Source organism: Phocoena phocoena, chromosome 3 (genome assembly GCF_963924675.1).
Source record: "Phocoena phocoena chromosome 3, mPhoPho1.1, whole genome shotgun sequence".
Lineage (NCBI taxonomy): Eukaryota > Metazoa > Chordata > Mammalia > Artiodactyla > Phocoenidae > Phocoena > Phocoena phocoena.
The window spans coordinates 98,119,313-98,134,544 of NC_089221.1; positions in this window are offsets into that span (position 1 = coordinate 98,119,313).

Here is a 15,232-nt window from a genome sequence, read left to right on the forward strand (position 1 = left end):
GCCAGGTCTTAACTGCAGCATGCAGGACAGAGGTCCCCAACCCCCAGGCTGTGGACCACTACCGAGCCGCACAGCAGGAGGTTAGCGCTGGGCCAGCGAGCAAAGCTTCATCTGCTGCTCCCCGTCACTCGCATTACTTCCTGAACCATCCCCTCCATCGCTTGCATTACCACCTGAACCATCACTCACATTACAGCCTGAACCAACCCTACCCCCACCCCCTGTCCGTGGAAAAACTGTCTTCCATGAAAGAGGAAAGTTTGGGGACCACTGATGCAGGCTCTTTAGTTGCAGCATGTGGACTCTTAGTTGTAGCACGCATGCGGGATCTAGTTCCTCAACCAGGGATTGAACCCAGACCCTCCGAATTGGGAGTGTGGAATCTTACCCACCGGACCACCAGGGAATTCCGCTGAGTATATTGCCTAAGCTTATTTCAGCACAAAGCCTCTCTTCCCTTCTTATTGAAGTTTCCTTTGGAACATAGTTTGGAAACAAATGTTTTGTTTGTTCCTTCAATCCCAGCTGGAGTTAATTGCTTAGTGGTTACAATAAGTCTAAGCAGGTCTCATTTATGGCTTAAATTTATATACCTCAGTACCAGGGGAGGCATGTCAATTTACTTTTTTCTGGAGTCCTCACCTGAAAGATACTAACCACTCGTAACTCTTAAGAGCTGTAGTTCTATGTGCTTCTTGCATCATTAGGATTTCACGTAGTCTAGTTTTCTGTATTTTCCAGTAAAGGTACAGCTTAATTTTCTAGGCTCTCAGATCTTTACATGGCTCCCAAAGTAGTGAATTTACTTTCCTTCTCTTACTCTGCTTTATCACATTCATGCACTTACCAGTTTCTCCATCCTAGCACTGATATTACTTCATCTTCATAGAATTTTTTTTTTCTTCCTGTCTCCCTTCTTGGATTATTTCTTCCACCTCATCTAATCATATTCAACAGTTTCACAGCAAATCATAGTACAAAAGAGAAAGAAACCAATGCTTTAGAATCAAGGTGAATTTCTTCATCACAATTAATTCTGCTCCTGAGGAGATACTCTCACATAGTGGAAAGGTGAGGTCATTCTGAGTTCAGTTCCTGCAAATTATCAGCCAATGAATTTTATGAAAGTTTCTTATTTTTATTGAACCTCAATTTTCTCATCTGTGAAATAGATATAATACCCAAATGTAGCTTTATGGTATAGAATATACTGAAAAATAACAAGTATATAATAATTGTTAATTACCCCCACCTGTTTCCTTGGGGCAGTGAGTATTTGTGGAATTCAGACAAATACTTTGATCTCATTCACCTCATCCACCAAAAGAGAAGTTTAAACCAGATGATGTCAATGGCCCTCAGATTTCTAGCACTCTGTGATTGTGAACTAAAGGAACGCTCCTTTCACCTTCTACAGCATCCAGCCACGTGCCACTGCACATAACTGGGAGCTGCAGAAAGGTAAACACAGCACCTTGGAGGTCACTAGAGCAACTTTCCGGGTGCCCTTACTTGGTATCTCATGATGAATTATAGACTTCTGTGGGCTTCTCTAAAAACTCCCCTTATAAAGAGTCACCGAAATAGTTTACTTGTATATCTCTTATTCTCCTTGGCCACATATGCTTCCCTGAAACCTGGGGATTTCCAGAAGCTTTATTAATAATTCACATATTCCGGCAATGAATTTTGGTCACTAGTTTCTGTGAATACCGGTCAAAGATATTCGGGTCACTAGACTTATAAATGATGAGTGGCTTCTCCGTTTCCAACCAAGGGAGTTTCAACAGTCTTCTTTAGCAGAATGAGTCGCTACCATTCTCTCTTCATTATAGTATGAAGAATGAAAGTTTTATGTGTAAATCATTGAAATAAAACTGACTTCATTAGGGTTGTTGATGTGCATTTTCTTTTCTTTCCTTTTGAAGCTCTTCCAATGGAATGGATAAATATAAATCTAACAGTGCATTTATTGCTACACTTTTCTCTAAAACCATTGCCCCAAATGACAACTCTTTAGTGTAAAGTAACGGCAATGTTCTCTAATATCCCATATGATAGCTATTGGCTGTTCAATGCGGCCTTGAAAATTACATGGAAAATTAAACCAATCCAACTAGCAAAGGTATATTAATATAACCATTATATGTCTGACAAACTCACTCAAGCTAAAAATAATTAGCATCAATAAATTCAAGCTATTTACATAATTGTCCCAATATTTTAGAAGTCTGCTTTGCCACTCCCTGTTCACTCTTTTTTCCACTACACATATTATAGCTAATAGGTTCTTAACTTGCAAGCAGGCAATGTTTCTACAAAAAAGGTTGGACACTACGTATTATAAATGATATCCAACACCTTTACACACCTTCTATGTTTATATAGACTTGCATCATCTCATTAGGATCCTCTGAATAACCATTCCTAATTTATAAATCAAAGAAGGTAATGTTCAAAGAGACTGGATGACTTGCCCAAGATTCCCCAGCAAATAAAAGACAGGACTGGGTAAAAGCTTAGGTCATCTGATTCCAGGGTCTATGTTTAGACACTGTCTCTCAGTTTACTACATCATAGCCACAAAAATTAACATTGAAAATGTTGGGTTGGCCAAAAAGTTCATTCAGGTTTTTCCATAAGATATTACGGAAAAACCCGAATGAACTTTTTGGCCAATCCAATATTTTCATTTACTTTTAATCATTCGGGTCTCTCTTTGTTTTAAGAAGCAGCCATGCTTTCTTATCCTGTGTCCTTCTTTTAATCTCCAACCATCTTTGATTGTCTAATATTGCCATTCCTTCAAATAGAGAAAGTAACCCTGTTTATGACAATATTTGAAAGGACCCCCAGCCCAGAATATTTTCTCCAGTGTCTATTACATCTTTATGTGACATACAAGCTTGTGTAAGGCAGCCACACTGAGAAATGGGTCACACATCTAACTATCATCAGGGAACATTTTAGAGAAGGGAGGTAATCAACAGCAGCTAGCAAACCTGGTGAGATCTCCAACCGCAAACAGAAATAGGGGTTGAGGGCTGTCCTCCTGTGTTTCTGTGTGTTGCAGATGGCAGGTAAAGGTACATAGCAGTATTTGGAGGTTGGAGGAAGGAAAAAAAATAGCTATGAGGAATTAAGATGGAATGCTCCCATCCAAGTAATAACCGGGCCCAATGCTGCTATACACCTGAAACTAACACAACGTAGTTAAGCAACTGTACCCCAATATAAAATTAAAAGTTAAAAACTAAATAAATAAATAACATCAAACTTCTAAGTAGCAAAGAGCACCTATTGAGTAGATGCTATTTCTGAGAGGAAAGGAGGAAAAGACACAGACTTGAAGGTTCTTTTTATATGCATATAAATAAACTTCCATATATTAAAAAAAATGGAATGCTCAGTATAAAGGTCCCTACTTCATTATATGCCTGGAGTCTAGCTGCTCAATACTGAGTTATTTTTACAGGGCATCAATGCTATTAGGTGACCGTGAGAAATCTTGAGGCTGCTTGCCCTCTAAACTCCATACCACCAAATGCACTAATTCAATACCCTTAGCTCTCTTTTTGACCCCTGCCTTTCTGTGCAAAGTGTGGTCCCTCATATGGACAGAGGCACAGGGTATTAGGGAAAAACTTTGTAACAGATAAAAACATTTTTCTGTATAAGTTTGACATGCTTGCAGATTTCTGAGATCAGAGCAACCTCCCTATTGCAACAGTCATTCTAATCAAAGTGTCTCCTTGTCTATGTCTTACAAAGATTGCGACAACACTGGCACTTTTTTTTTTTTTTTGCAGTACGCGGGCCTCTCACTGTTGTGGCCTCTCCTGTTGCAGAGCGCAGGCTCCGGATGCGCAGGCTCAGCGGCCATGGCTCACGGGCCCAGCCGCTCTGCTGCATGTGGGATCTTCCCAGACCAGGGCACGAACCCGTGTCCCCTGCATCGGCAGGTGGACTCTTAGCCACTGTGCTACCAGGGAAGCCCTGCTGGCACTTTTAAGACTGCAATGTCAGGAAAGAGGGAGGCCACTTGGAAAGCTAACTCTCACACAGAATGGTTTCTAGGCTTCCAGAGTGTACACAGGACAATTGCTGAACCAGAGAAGAGCCCAGGCCTTTGCATGTGCTCTTTGAATGGCCCACTGCACAGCGTAATTTCAGCTATGTTTAAAGTTTGGAGTATTGCACAAATTCAAGGTTTTTCTCCTTTTTTTAGCCACTGATATGTGACAAATGATGACATTTTCAACATAAAATTTGCTATTGAGGCTTCCATCTTTCTTTATGATTTGTTATCAGGCCTTGCTATCCTTCAAGCCATAAATAAAAATGCAACTTTCATCTGCATTTCAAACTGAGGTGAAAGTATAAAAATTAAACATTTTCATTTTTTCCTGAGTATGTCACTCTCTGTGTGCTCCAAGAACAGCAAGACAGACTTCCTGCTGCCTCTCCTCCAGAATGATTTCTTAGAAAAGCTATAAGAAAAGAATAACTTGTTATCAGCATATCTATAACACATATAACTTATAACTCTACCTACCTCTTCAGCATTGAAATGGAGTTCCCATGCAGCTTGAAAAAACAGGACAAAGGGGTTTTCTAACTGTGTCAGCTACAAACCAACATGTAAAATAAAATGTAACACCTGCCCACCCTCAACATATAAACAACCTCTTAATTTCCATTAGAATCTGGAGGGTTCAATTATTGAGAAATAAAGGGTCAGTAAGAACAAAGTCATAGAAATATCTATTTAACATATCATAGCTCATCCGAGGTAAAAATGGACCAAAGTTTAAGACATACTTTTAAAAATTAATTAGGACCTCCCTGGTGGCGCAGTGGTTAAGAATCTGCCTGCCAGTGCAGGAGACACGGGTTTGATCCCTGGTCCGGGAAGATCCCACATGCTGCGGAGCAACTTAGCCCATGCGCCACAACTCCTGAGCCCACGCACCTAGAGCCCGTGTTCCACAACAAAAGAAGCCACCGCAATGAGAAGCCCACGCACTGCAACGAAGAGTAGCCACTGCTGACTGCAACTAGAGAAAGCCCACGCGCAGCAACGAAGACCCAACGCAGCCATAAATAAATAAATGATTAATTAATTAAAACCCAATCAATTTCCATGTAAGAAAGCACCTATTGTTTGGTCTGGACGTCACTACCACACTGTGTATACATATTTGTGTAGTATGTGCTTGTGTATGTGGATGGGGCTGTCTGTTAGATTTTCTTCTTCAGAATTTAATTTTAGAAAAAGCAATCAGATCTTGCTGGGTAGCTAAATGAATCAACCTGTCTAAACTATTTTTTTTTTAACAAGAACTATATCTGCATTCCAGCATCTTGAAACTATTGTAAAAACACACACCAAAAAAATTAAATTAATCCCCGGTGGACTCTAAATGTTGCTGTTAATAATACTGAAGGCTTCAAGGGTTCACATCTGTCAAAGAAAGGAGACGGACTTTGAGGAGGGGAGGCAAGGACTTCCAGCTTCAACAGGTACAAACTGCAGATGGGAAATAGATTGTTAGCAAAATAAATTATTTCCTGCCCTCCTGTAATTTTTCACAATCTGTGTGGCAAAGATTTCACCATTGACACCATCAACATATTCTCAGCATCTGTAGTCATTTACTGTGACCCAGCAGGTAAAGCCGCCTTCTCCAAATAACCAAATACCAGATTCTGCATAATGCAAAACGCCTTCTGCTTTCCCAAGTGTACCACGGAATTAGAAAAACGAAATTGGTCCAAATGCTGCATTGATTTAACAAGGTGTTTATACAGGGAGCGAGCATTTATGAAGTCGCTTCTTATTTTCAAACTTCTGGCTCAATTTACACCAAAACAAATCTGAAACTGCTCCTCCAGGAAAACATCTCGCAAATGCTTTTCCTCCCTGAAGCTCCCCCCCACACACACAAACACACCCACACACATCCATAGCCTTCTCTCTGCCCCCTCCTTCCCTTTACAAATGAAGCTCTCATCAATTTGCTGTTGTTGTTCTTGTTCAAACCAGAGACAAAGAGAGTAAGGCCATTCTCTAGGAAAAAATAGAGTCAATGGACAAACACTTGAGAGCAGCCTGAAACCACAGAGAGGCTTAGCTTATTAAAAAAAAAAAAAGAGTCTGTGTTTTGAACCCAGCCTATTTGTAAGTGGACTGTTCTGAGTAATACGACACTCCAGAGCTTGACAGAGTGCCACAGATAGCATGCTTGGAAGATAACTGCCTCTAGACTCAACTGAAAAATGGCCTACATGAATGTATCTTTTGAAAGTGGATGTTGTGCAGACACAGCACAGTCCCTATACAACAAGGCAAAACCAAAACAAGGGCCTGAAGGGCAGGTGACTTAATGCTCATGATCGTGAGAAGCCCTCTGACGAAAAGGTCACCTGACATCTCTCAATTGTTGGTTTGGAGGACCCTTTAAGGAACATTCAGTTGACTCCTCTTGTCCGGTAATGATGACAAACTTCAGAGTTAAGTTTCTTCAGGAATAAAGAGTAAATGTGTGGCAGCACTACCACAAGAAACCCAGTCTCCAGTCGTGAATGTTCTGTCTTTTACTGTGGTGTACCTCACAATTGCAAGGCAGCTCAGCTGGTAGGCTTGAATGTGGGCTTCCTAAGGATGGTGGCAGTAAAAATTGGAAAATTCAGGTTAGGACTAACATTGTGGTTTGCACAAAATAATCACTCAAATAAATACGTTAAGAAGGATGATGATTCCAGGCAGAAAGATTCATATACTTTCCCAAAGAAGAAAAGGATCCACAAACATTTGAATGGTGGTACACTTCTGTCCACAAATGAAATCAATAGACTACTGGCCACGATAATGGCTCTTTCTTTCAGCTACTCACCTCTACTTTCCTCACCCTTGCTAGATTAGGAAGACCTCTTAGGTCTTCGATATGTGAGGAAATGAGATGGAAACGTTACTCACCCAGGTGTCCAGCATAAGGTAACCTTGTGAGAAGGAATTTGAGAATAACTAAAATCGAAGAATACTCTGCTTGCCATTACCTCAACTGATTTGAACAAAAGTGTGTTGTCATGAACTGTCTGGTCCCTGAGGAGTGCCTGAATATACCCTACTCTCACTATTAACTGAGCCAGTCACATATGAGAGCCTTAAAGAACCAGTGACGTCTCTCCTCTGCTACACTCCACCAAGAGGCCACATGCTGTCCCACTGTAGGCAGACTGTCACTTCCAGTGTAGAAGCTGTCACAGGATGGAAAAAGTTATCTGAGTGTCTGACAGCCAGACAGCCTATTTGGAGGAAAGGGCACAGGGTCAAAGCCCTTGCCTAGAGGTCAAATATTTTTCTGTTAGAATAACAATCCTGACTGAACTGTCAGTGTTCTGAACATATTTTTCTTAGTTCAAGTTTTCTCAGTAAGTGGTTAGCCATTTTCTGGAGCCAAAAAGGAGACTCAGTTTTCTAAGAAGTTTCTTCTTCCATCAACAATGTTTTCTTTTTCAACGTAGAGTTATAGATGATTTCAGTATCTGGATCAATGATATTCTTGATGGGAAGTATGTAAGGCAGGAGAAAAAAGCCTGCCTGGTACCCAGCTCCCTAGATGAATTAAGAGTACTGAAGTTTGGTCAGAAAGAGAAAGACAAATATCATATGATATCTCTTATATGTGGAATCTAAAAAAATGATACAAGTGAACTTATTTACAAACCAGAAGTAGACTCACAGACATAGAAAACAAATTTATGGTTACCAATGGGGAAAGGGGGGATTGGGATAAATTAGGAATTTGGGATTAACACACACACATTACTATATATAAAATAGATAAACAACAGGGACCTATTGTATAGCACGGGGACTATATTCAATATCTTGTAATAACCTATAATGGAAAAGAACCTTAAATAACTTGTAATAACTTATAACAGAAAAGAATGTGCGTGTGTGTTTGTGTGTGTGCTCATCTTACGTGCTCTATTTGCATTTCTGGATCAAAGCTCAGACAAACAACACTTTGTTTTAGCCAAAGATGCACACTACGAATCACTAAAAAAGTGGGTGAAATAAGATTCACCAAATGAAATTATACTTTTCTTTTCAATAGCAAGACTACTTTTAGTTTATTTTTTCAATAGATTAGGCCCAAACTGGAGAAACTGAAAAAGCTTGGAAAATTTGTAAAAGTATCCTATTTAAACAAACAAACAAACAATAGTTAAATTAAATAGACTTCACCTTAATTCTTATCCCTGATGAAGGGACTTTCACTCTCATTAATATGTATTTAAGAGGGAAAGGGTGTATTTATCATGGTTTCAATAATACTATTGTTTACATAAATTAGAAAGGGATTGGCTTGGCAATTTAGGGTTCGTAGCAAAGACCCATTCCCATGATAGAGGTCAATGCAATTACAGAAAAAACCATGATAAACCCAGTCAACAACATTTTTCAAATAGGATTTTCTCAACTATATATATATATTTTAATCTAACGTCCCAAACAGAATCTAAACACTTTTTCTGCACTTGCTGTGATAGGATTACAGCATTTTGATTTGTGTAATAATTTTTTAATATCTACACGTTCCAAAACATTATGCTAAGTATTGGGGATGAGTTTGAGGAGTGGATTATGTAAGCATGCTTCCTCCACAGTGTTTGATGGCTGTTGCAGAATCTACCTGTATAGGGCAAGGATGGACAAAAGGCAAGACAGGAAGAAAGCAGGGGAGCAAGGGGAAGGAAGTGCACTGGATACAGAATTTTCCAGCAGCAGTATGGTGTCTGGGCTGCTTTCTCATCCTGTGTAACAGGGCTATCAATAAAGAAGGCTGATCCAGTCTGAGAGTCACAGAACTGAGCCGGTGGGGTAGCTGTGCTTCTATGATAAGGCTTAGGGGCCTCCGCTCCCAGCCTGCTAGCCTGTCTCCAGGACAGATTTAGCATGGGGGGGAGGGGTGATTTTATTGTTCTTCCTTATGGGTCTTAAGTGGACAAAATTGAATTAATCACAGTCTTTGCATGGGCCTCTTTTATGTATTTATTTATCTGATTATTTTCACAATGGCTTTAAATCCCATTTGGGGGTCAATTTGACTTTTAGAAATGATAAAATTCTTAGGTCTAAATAGAACTAGGGTGGAACTAGGGCAGGTTTGCCAAATTTAGCAAATAAAAATACAGGGCACCCTGCTATATAATAAAATTTTTTAAAGTATAAACATGTCCCATGTGATATTTGGTACATACTTATAGTTTTAAAAATATTCACTGTTTACCTCAAATTCAAATGTAACTAGGTGTCCTATATTTATTTGGTAACCCCAGTTTACATCCTCAGAAAGTCTAAAAGAGCAAGATATTATTTATCTCTCATTGCTTCCCACTAATTTTATATATAAAACATGAAAGAATTACAGTCTATTATATTCAGCTTAATCAGGTCAAATATAGCATAATTCCAGAGTATCCAAAGCACGAGAGAATTAGAAAATTTGACAAAGTTAAACATTTCCCATTCTTAAACATTTTTCTACTTAACTAAAAATATGATTATTACAATAGTTCAAAATCAGCATTGAAAAAAATTTTACCATTCTATTAACCACATCTGTAGGATTTTGCTTTGAGACTCAAAATCTACTCAAATTTAGGCTGAGAAATTCTTAAAGCTATTTGCTAAATTTGAAATAGACAAACATATATATATGAAACAGCTCCCTGGCCTATACAGCAAAGATTATTCACAGGTAATTTAATCTTGTCATCCTAAAAGTCAGATCAAATCATTAGTTCTGAGACTTGTATCCTCAAAATCACCTTAGGGAAATAATGGAGATTAATAAATATAATCTCCATTATATTTATTAATAAATATAATCTCCAATAAATATAATCTCCATAATAAATATAATATTATTATAATAAATATAATAATAAATATTCTGGCTATTATGTCAGAAGAGCTATCTAAGGCCTCAACACCTAAACTGAATCGCTTGCCATATGTAAGAAGGAAGAAGAAGGCAGAAAAAAAAAATCTACAAAAAGGAAAACATTTCTGCATGAGGTAGAATGTTCTGGAAAAAAAATCTTCTATGTACAACATGCCAACACCAAGAGACTCTTATTAGGGATAACATCTCATCTCTAAGCAAGGTAGCTCCATAGCTTGCCTGATTTACTACCTAAAACAAGGCTAAAAAGGAACAAATGGCATAATCCAGATTTCCCAATGTCAGGATGATAAACATTATTTCTCTATTTCAAAGGACAAATCATTGATGCAGAGAATAACAAAATTTCAAAAGCACTCTGGCATGGTATCCTGAAAGGAAACTAAAGTAGAACAGTAAATCCTATCTTGAAGTAAGAACCTGTAGCACAGCACTGACCTGAGATACAAAGTGAAACCAGTGGGACACTCCAGTGGGACACTCAAATGGAAAACGGAGAAAAGAATTTTTCTTCCTAGCAGTTAAACCTCAGACATGTAGTACATGCCTTATGGGTGAAGGGTAAGTTAGAAAGGTGGAGTTTTAGCTAAGATGTGGAATTTCCTAGAATGAGGCCATTATTTTGCAGATATAAGCCACTGCCTCCTAGTTATGAGATTTTAATCTCTGGCAAGATATTTAACTTCCTTTTACCTCAGTTTCTTAATCGATAAATGAGGGTTATCATAATATTATTTATTTCATGGTAAAGTTGATACAAGGATTAAATGAATTAATATTTATAAGGTACTTGGAATTGTTTAGCACATAGAACTCATTAAAAACTGTTTGCCATTTCAAAAAGTCTTGGACATAAGGAATCCCAAGAAGTCAGGAGGCCAGGTTAATTACAATAATAAAAAAATTTTTCATATGAGCTAACTGTGTGGTACAAGGTTCAACAGAGCATTCACATGTATTACCTCGTTTAATCCTTCCTGCCACATATTATTTTTCTATTGAAGTATAGTTGATTTACAATGTTTCAGGTGTATAGCATAAATGATTCATTTATGTATATGTATATATATAGCATGATTCATTTATATATACATATACATATATATATATATACATATATATTATGTATATATTATATATACATATATATTATATATATGTATATATATGTATATGTATATGTATATGTATGTATATGTATATATACACACATATACTTTTACAGTTTAAGATATTGTATATAGTTCCTGTGCTATACAGTAGGTCCTTGTTGGTTATTTATTTTATATATAGTAGTGTGTATATGTTAATCCCAAACTTCTAAGTTATCCCTCTCCCCCTTTCCCCTTTGGTAACCATAAGTTTGTTTCCTATGTCTGTGAGTCTCTTTCTGTTTTGTAAATAAGTTCATTTGTATCATTTTTTTAGATTCCACATATAAGTGATATATCTGTCTTTCTCTTTTTGACTTACTTCACTTAGTATGATAATCTCTAGGTCCATCCATGCTGCTGCAAATGGAATTATTTCATTCTTTTTTATGGTTGAGTAATATTCCATTATGTATATGTACATATATACATATATACATTCACATCTTCTTTGTCCATTCATCTGTTGATGGACATTTAGGTTGCCTCCATGTTTTAGCTATTGTGAACAGTCCTGCCATATATTACTGATCCCATTTTATTAGGAAGTAAAGAGGTCTTCTCAAGATCATGTGGCCAAAGAATGTCACCTATGGATAATCGCAGCAGGTGAGTTTTTTTAACTTTTATTAATCTTTGAATTCATTTTTAATTTGGTGGCTTATCCAGGTTCCACACTCTTGTTTGACCCACTTTTTTCTCCACTTTACTTCCCAAAGGCACTGCAGGAAGCAGGCAGTATAAGGAAGAGGAGACAAAATATGAACTCAAACATGTCAAGTTTTAGCATCTGACTTTGGCAGAGTCACAAGACCATAACCGAACTGCATGGGCACTTTTCTAAATTACTTTAAGAAACATAAATAGTTCCATCTTCTCTGTCAGTCATCTTTCCACTTCCAGCATAATTACAAGGTTTTCTCCTATGAATATTGCTTTTTAAAATAATTTATGTAACTGTGTATATCTCAACTATGTGTTTAAATGAAAATTTTGATAAATGCAAGTAATTGATGTTAATTTACATATCCCCCAATGATTATCTTTGGTTTAGTGTTAATAATCTGATGTTCTCTGCTGCATCTTAAATAATCAGATATGACAGTGCCTACATATAACTGGTTAAAAGGTCACTTCAGGGACAAATAGTCTAGGTAGAGCCTAAGAAAAGTGTCAGCAAAGGCCCCGGCAATCCAAAGAATTCCATTATGATGAGCAAATGGGCAAAAGGTCTGGGTAATTTATTTTCATAAAAATGAGGTAAGAAGCTATTATTTGTTCATTTATGAATATTAATGAATATCGAATATGTGCCAGGCACTGTACTAAGCATTGCAGATGCTATGGGGAGAAAATAAAGACGTAGCCTTGCTCCAAGAGAGTGCAGAGTAATGGCATTAGATTTAGTCTAGGGAGGCAGGGGAAGTGTCTCTATACCAGTGAGGGTGGTGCTGGGCTATGAAATGAGATTATACAAAAGAAGGAGGGAACAATATTCCAAGAATATGTGGCAAAAGGGATGGAAAGTGGCTGGAGTAGGAGGGGCAAGTGGAAGCAGTCATAGCCAGCAAGTCACACTCATGACTTTTTTTTTTTTTTCTTTAATTCCAAGAGCACTGGGGGATTTAAACAAGAACAGGAAGTAGAGGTAGGCTAGGGTGATATGGTCAGCCTTTGGAAAGTCTGTTCCAGCAACTGTGCAGCTAGACTAGATAGAAGGTGACTGCAGTACAGTGAGAGATGGTGACCGCTTGGAGTAGAAGGGATGAAATGGAGGCAGTAGGTTATACCTAAGAGGTAAAACTGACAGGACTGGGTGATGGATTGGATATGGACTTATTTGATAAAGTATATCTCACACTAAAACAGTGCCTGGCACACAACAGCATTTCATACATATTTGTGGAATAAACGTTGAATGAGTTTATAAAAAGATGGTGAGGGCTTCCCTGGTGGCGCAGTGGTTCAGAGTCCGCCTGCCGATGCAGGGGACGCGGGTTCGTGCCCCAGTCCGGGAAGATCCCACATGCCGCAGAGCAGCTGGGCCCGTGAGCCATGGCTGCTGAGCCTGCGCGTCCGGAGCCTGTGCTCCGCAACGGGAGAGGCCACGACAGTGGGAGGCCCGCGTACCGAAAAAAAAAAAAAAAAAAAAATTCTTAGTGACTTTACAAAGAACTGTTTCAGTGAAGCAATGGGACCAGAGTCACATTAAATTGGGTAACTGGTTAAGTGTTAAGTGCGGAAAAGGGGACATTGTATATAGGCTAGTGGAAAAGAAAAATAGTATGGTGGCTGGACAGGAATGAGGGAGGGGTCGAGAGACCAGGATACAGACCAAAGAGAAGCATTCAGCTGACACGAAGAGGCTGGCTATACAACAGAGATAAAAGATAATCAAATGTGAAAGTTTCCTGACAAAAGTCAACTCTAAGTAATGGCAGTGTTAGAAACATTCTCAGCAGGAGTTTTTAGCAGATTTGGGGCATCAAAATATAGGGGTGGACAGCATGACCAAGGAAATACCTAGAAAATGAACAAAAGCACCTATCCTGGGACATACTTGCATCAGATTAGGTGTTTCATAACATCTAAGGAGAAACATCCATTGAAATTTTCTACAATTGTTCCATTAAGGGGAGAAAAATACCTTAAACTGATAGACCATTTCCATATGCTTTTCATATTGGTCTAGAGTAAAAAAGAATGAAAGTAACTATTAAAAACTGCATCCATGGATATGTCTAACGTTCCAAATATAGGGGAAAATCAAGCGATTTGCAGTTGGGGGATACAATGCCTTTGGATAAATTTATTTGATCTAGTACTCTTTGCACCACACCATCCATTCTGCCTCCCATTAAAATACATTTTTCAAAAATATATTTGTAATTTCTAAGGCAATTGCTGTACATGACTGCTTTTGGAGAAGACAGTGGAAAAGACACCAGAATACCTATTATAGTCAGAGAAGGATAAACAGACACCATCGCTTCCCACTTTTTTTTATCTTGATAGATTGGATGGACGGACTGATGGAGGGACAAATGGATCAGTGGAAGAATAGATGGGTCCCTGGAGTTTCTGAATTTGTACTAGAACTTGATATCTCTATGTGCAATTAGCAAATGGGAAGAAGCATTGCACTGAAGGTAATTCAACCTTCAAAGGTGCCTAAACCCATGGGGACACCCACTCCACTCTGTGTAGGGACTAAGTGTGCCAGAGCATTTCCCATTGGGGCAGTCACTAACATACCACTCACTTCATTTACCTAAACATGGGTGGATGCTCTGATTCCTTTGGGTGCTCCTCTTATGCTCATCTGTCGATGGTAAAATTAGGGTTTAATTTTAGGGTTGAGAAAAAATGATTTCAAACCTCCAGTAGAAGCCTTCTGTTACAGCCTGGTTTAACAAAGATTCCTGCACTGGGAGATCGGACACGTGGACCCAAAGAGTATTTGCCTTTGTAATTGTCCAGTATGGGGGTCCATCTTCACCAGGGCCACCTGAAGAGGAGTGGCTTTGCCAAGGCAGGATTTGGGCACTGCTGGATCCCTTGGGCTAATACCAGTGAGTTACAGTTTATTACATAAAAACCAAGCATCTCCGAAGATGTCAGAGTTGTAAATATTTTAATGATAAAAAGAGAAGTGAAATATGTCCAAGCTCCCGAAATTGAGTGTCAGCAGAATCAGGGAACGGACCTAGAATTATTGTCCCCTTCAATGAATTAGTTTAAAGGAAAGAAGCTGTAAACGAAAAGTTCCTTGATCATGAAAAATGTAACTGCTATATTATATACCCCAAAACGTACTGCTCCATCTCTTGATCTTTGAAGTAATTGCAAGAAAATTAAGGGCAGCAGGGCTGGGGTTGATTCTGAAGTCATTTTATGGTAATTTAAAGTAATTGGGATTTTTTTTTAATGGCAATTACTATAAAGAAGAATATGTAGCTTTGCTATTCCTTGTGACAGTTCTTTGAATTACACCTCCAGAATAAGAAGTATGAGATATGGCTGTCAATTTATAGCTATACACCCATTCCACCACCATGGGCTGGCATTACAAATGAGCAAAGGAAAAACACAGGCTCTGGG